At 35.7% G+C, this 5,880-nt stretch overlaps 1 non-coding gene across 1 annotated transcript; it reads right to left on the reverse strand.

Moving 5' to 3' along the window:
- Positions 1 to 4,863: 4,863 nt before the first annotated feature.
- Positions 4,864 to 4,971, reverse strand: LOC116120494. The gene has a single exon (XR_004126559.1). It is a non-coding gene; the product is annotated as a small nucleolar RNA R71 (small nucleolar RNA).
- Positions 4,972 to 5,880: the final 909 nt, after the last annotated feature.

Raw genomic sequence — 5,880 nt, forward strand, 5'->3', positions numbered from 1 at the left:
GCACTTGGCCTTGACCAGCACTTTGTTTTTCAACCAAGGGCCTGATCTGGTATGCGTTTTATCTAGATTTTTTGGGTAGCCCATGTAAAGATGCATTGGGCTAAATTTTGGGCCATGATCGCATTGTTGTGCAATAATTTTTAATCCATAATTTTCTAAAAAAATGTTGCTGCATGTTAGAAACATTCTGGAGGCCCAATTGAGTGATGCCTGTTAACAAGGGACCAAAAAGAAATTTTTAAAACTTGTTGGACTTAAAGAGCATTGCCAAACAGCAAAGGTTAACTTGTAATTTACCAACCTAATAAAAAAATTCAATTTTGATTGTTTTATGCATGATTCTTGTATATGAATATGCATGGTGTATGGTGCATAAGCCTTTGGACCTAGTTTAATTTTGGATTATGTAATTTTAAAATAGGGTATGCATGTCTTACCTTTCTTTATTATTTCCGTTGTATTTCTCTCTGTCATCTCACTCCCCTAGAATGTAACTCGAGATTTCTTTTCAAATATGTAAAATTAGATTTGTAATTTTATTTTGAAAGTTGTATAATGTTCGAGAAGAAGAAGCAAACGAAGGAGAAGGCAAATTACTTGAAGAATCCAAAGTTGTAATTAAACCTAGGTTGATCTACAAATTCCTCTAGGCTCGGGGAATCGATTTTAGTTAAGGCTATGCACCAACAAATTTATTTTAAAGTTAGTATGCATGCTAAGGGTGTATGTTATGACTATAACATGCTAACCAAGATAAAATTGGTGAGACACACAAAATAAAAATCCCTTGATAAAGTATATTAAGTCAAATCAATAAAAGCCTTCCATCACCATGGGTTTAATCAAACTACTATTCGTCAGAGCCTTGTTTGCCAAAGTGAAGGGTACACTTCTACCAGTGGGAGGTTAAATTTCATTGGAGTTTTCCTTAATGGTGATGGGTCGACTTAAATGATATGTTTTGCTTGTTCGCCAAAGTGAAGGTTGATAAGCATATCATAAACATAGTAGAGAAGTGCTCTATACAAGTGTATATGGTGACATGTAGTGTCCACCTACTGATATTGAGAATTACACTTGAGGACAATGGTTGGTGCCATTGAATGGTGTAATTGGCTTATTGGTTTTGTTTACATTAGAGGTTGGTAGTCAGAGCTATTAACTAGTGTAAGTTAAGTTTGTTGGCCTACCTAATCAACCCATTTTGGCTTGTTCGCTAAAGCGAGGGTTTATATGCTCACACGATCGTTGGAGGCTTTGTACATGCTAAAGAGAGAGACCGGATCGTCAAGCAGAATAGAGAAGGTGAAATTACTGGATGGTGCCGCAACATGGATTTTTTGGCCCACGACATGAAAAGCTGATTTGGGCAGAATATTTGTGCCATGACGTGAAGAAGTTGGCACTGTGACAAGACAAGATTTTAAGGTTTGCAGTAGAAGTTGGTGCTGCGACGCCAGAAAATCACGCCTCAGTGTGGATCGTGAGAAAAAGAAAAATCTTACCTTTTCCAACTTCGATTTGAACTTGTACTTTCCCAAAGCACCCCTAGCAAAGGAAAAGTATAAATAAGACATTGTAATTTATTTTAGGATTATTCTCTTTGACCTAAATTGAGAGCCACTTTGTAGCAAGAAAGAGAAGGAGATTCTTCCTAGGGTTTTGGATTATTCATGCTTTTAAAGGAATTGAGGTTTGCTTTCTTTATATCAATGTGTAGTTAAATTCTAGTCTGGGGATCCAATGTAGCGTAATTGGAAGGCTTTGTGTTAAACATATGTTATTGTTACCAATTTAATGGAAATCTTGATTCATTCATGTTATTAATTTAATCTTTAATTATCATTATTGTGTGACAACACTTAGAGTGAATTATTTGGTTGTATGTGTTGAGATTGGACAAATATTATGTGCTAATCTTGAAGAACTCATGTGAATGAACAATAATGCTACAGACACTGAAAGTTTACACCGAAATTTTGCACTGAACGATGAGTCACCTGAGTCAGACGTAGCCACATAGCAAATTAACAACTATTCCATGAATGAACGACCATCCATAAAATACGGATGAGCGTCCATAATTATTGGACAACTGTTCATTTTAAATAGACTCTCGTCCATGCAAAAATAATAATAGACTCCCATCCATCTAGAATGGATGCCCGTCCATAGTTTAAATTAAAACAAAAATTAAAACAAAAATCATGGACGCCCGTCTATATATTATGTACAGGCATCCCTATTAGACCAAAACAAAAATCTTCTCTTCAAACTCGTCTTCTCTCATCTAGCTCGTCAATACCATCCATGCCATCTTCACCCTCTCCCATGGATTCAATCACCTCAACTTTCCACCATCTCCTCAACCACTCCGCCATCCTCCACTTCACTTGGTCCCCACCTCTCACCTTTGCCTCCTTACCCCATTTCCTCTTCCTCACTCTCCTCACTTACCTTTCCCTCACCTTCCTCTGCTCCCGTTACTTCCCCCTCTTTTTCCTCCCTCCCCACTTCCTCAAAGCCATCTCCGCCCTCCACGGCCTCCTTAGATGTTGACCTAGACTTTGATCAATGACGAGGAAAACTTAACCTCAGCCTCTTGTTTGAGAACCATTTGGATGGTTTAGATACTCAATCAGTTGCCATCTTAGCTCAATGGTTTCAATAACATGTAACTAACAGCTAGAGTTTAATATATAGAGCAAAAGGCAATGAAGACTGACAAAAAAAGTGAATTTTCTGAAAGCTTAAAGGAGTTGCTATGAAACAGTCGTTGACAGAGACGAGAGTGGTGATAACGTATGATTTTGGTTTTTGGTGGAAGGGAAATTGCCTAAAAGGGACCAAAATTAATACATTATTGTCCTTGTATATATTTAGTCACACGCACTCTTCATGATGTGTAAAAATCACATACTTACATATATAGAGTAAGGAAAGGTTTTTTTTTCTCCATTCTTTGGTCCACTTTGCTACATCTGAAAAGTGTTTTAAGGGTGTAAAGTTGGACATGAAAGTTAGTAGGGATGGGTTTGAGGAAGTGGGGAGGGAGAAAGAAAAGGGGGAAGTAACGGGAGAGGAGGAAGGTGAGGGAAACGTAAGTGAGGAGAGTGAGGTAGAGGAAATGGGGAGAAGAGGCGAAGGTGAGAGGTGGGGACCAAGTGAAATGGAGGATGGTGGGGTGGTTGAGGAGATGGTGGAGGGTTGAGGTGATTGAATCCATGGGAGAGGGTGAAGATGGCATGGATGGCATTGAAGAGCTAGGTGAGGAAGACGAGTTTGAAGATAAGATTTTTTTTTTTTTTCCTGTCTAATTGGGATGCCCGTCCATAATATAAGGACGGGCGTCTATGATTTTTGTTTTAAATTTTTTTTAATTTAAACTATGGACGGGTATCCATTCTAGGTGGACAGGAGTCCATTGTTATTTTCTCATGGACGGGAGTCCATATAAAATGAACAACCGTCCAATAATCATGGACAAGTGTCCATATTTGATGGACGGCTATTCATTCATAGAATAGTTGTTAATTTGTTACATGGCTACGTCTAACTCAAATGACACGTCGTTCGGTGCAAAATTTTGGTGTAAACCTTCGGTGTTCATAGCATTATTGGTGAATGAAAGATTAGTACTCTGTGCATACACCCTGACAAAGTATTAGTAGGTTCATGATTTCTTAAATAATTAGTGTTTGTGCATACACCCTGACAGATGTGCCTTTATTCTTAATTTCAAGTATTCTTGTGTTTAATGGGTTTTTAATTTATAGGCTAGACTATATGCCCTAGCTAGTCTTGTGTTAAAGATACTAGGTTAATCCCGAAAGCCTTACAATAATACCTTGATTTAGTAAGTACAAACCCTAGAGAGTGAATTGATAAATAATAGATATATGGTTGACATAAAGCTGGATAGTTATGGTGAAATTGGAGCCCTGGGTTTTGGTCAATTGGGTTTTAAATAATTTTATTAGTTGTTTAATTTTTGTTTTAATAAGTTGTTTCTTTTCAAGTGATTTTCCTGAATTTTTTATTATTAATTCTAGTTATTAGATTTAATTGAAGCATAGTTATTAGGATCAGTAAATTGCTTAAAAATCTGTGTGGGATCAACCCTTGCTTTTGCACACTAGACTACGATAGCGATTCGTGCACTTGTGAGGAATTAGAATTTGTTCATCAAGTTTTTGGCAACATTGTCGGGGATTTGACTTAAGTTATTTAGTGATAACATGCGCTTTAGTTTTGTTATTCTTCTGTGTTCTTTAATTTGATTGTTTTTTTTTTTTATTATTATTTGGGTTACTTCTTTTTCTTCTTCTTCTTTGGTGTGTTAGTTTTTGAATCAAGGTCGCCAATTACTAGATAAAGAATTAGTTCCCTTATGTGGATATAGTGGATTTGATCGGTAGAAAGAGGAAGGAACCAGAATTTCCTGAAAATTCATCAAATTCAGATTTGTCAGATTCAAGCTCAGAACCAAAAATAATGGTTGAATTACCTCGTCCTATGAAGGAGTATGCACGTCTTGCCATAGGAACGTCGCCATCTTGCATAGTGCTAAATGATGTAGTAAGAAATTACGAGCTGAAGAACATTCACTTTCAGATGTTACCTTCATTCCATGGCATAGCCACAGAGGACCCATTTACTTTTATTCGTGATTTTTATTCTACTATTCAAACATTTCCTTTGCAGAGTTTGACAAAAGACCAATTGCAAATGCGTCGTTTTCCTTACTCCTTGAAGGATGCGGCTAAAACATGGTTCATGTCATTAACTCCCACTTTACTTACCACCTAGGATGCAATTTATAATAAGTTCATCGATAAATTCTATTCTCATGCCAAAATTGCAGAATTTAGAGGTAAGATTGCTACTTTCTCATATATGGAAGGTGAGTCATTCCATGAAGCTTGGGAACGTTTTAAATTATTTTTAGTTCAATGTCCACATCATAGATATCTTTTAGAGTTACTGAACCAATTTTTTCTATGATGGACTGACACAGGATTGTCAAGCCATGGTTGATAATACTGCAGGAGGTGCTATGGCAGAAAAGACTGCATAAGAGACGAATGAGTTATATGAGATGCTTGGAGCCAACTCGTAGCAGAAAAGTATTAAGAGGAAAATCAAGAGGGATGTATGAAGTGTAAGTAACTGATTGGATTTGCGCAGCGAAAAAATCAATTTAAAAAGAAATCAATCAATTATTTAATCCCAAAGATCTGGGTATAGATTATAATGTTTATATATATTATAAAATATGTGAAAAACCCATACAAGGATTTAGAATATTTACGAATATTTGGAGGCTCGTTCAAGGCTTTGATTTCGTTATCGATTCAAGAACGAAATCACACAAATGTTGATCCACACGAAGATAATTCAAAAAACCAACTATTGTTTTGCTAGAACAAGTAGAGGCTCAAGAATCAAGAAAAATCAAAGAAGAAATTTTTTTCTCTTCAATCAATGAAAAACGTGAAAGAGAGGTGGGTGGCTAGGGTTTTATTAATTGAATAATTGTTATTGTGTTTTAATTTAAGTTGCACTTATATAGTGCAACTAATTAAAACCCTATTCCACTTAGGAATGGTCATGGGCTCCAACATCAATCCACTCTTGCAACAAAACACCCCATAATGGTATTTTAATTTTAATTAATTATTATTATTATTAAAATCAATTAATATATTAAAATATATTAACATTAAATAATAACAATAATCCATTTAAATATATGCACACATATATTTAAATATAATCTCACTAATTTTAATTTCAATATTAAAATTGAATACAGGCAACAACCTCAGTAGATTTAATTGCACCGTGAGATTACCAAAATACCATTTTGTCTTAAAAGAT

Source organism: Pistacia vera, unplaced genomic scaffold, assembly GCF_008641045.1.
Source record: "Pistacia vera cultivar Batoury unplaced genomic scaffold, PisVer_v2 Contig938, whole genome shotgun sequence".
Lineage (NCBI taxonomy): Eukaryota > Viridiplantae > Streptophyta > Magnoliopsida > Sapindales > Anacardiaceae > Pistacia > Pistacia vera.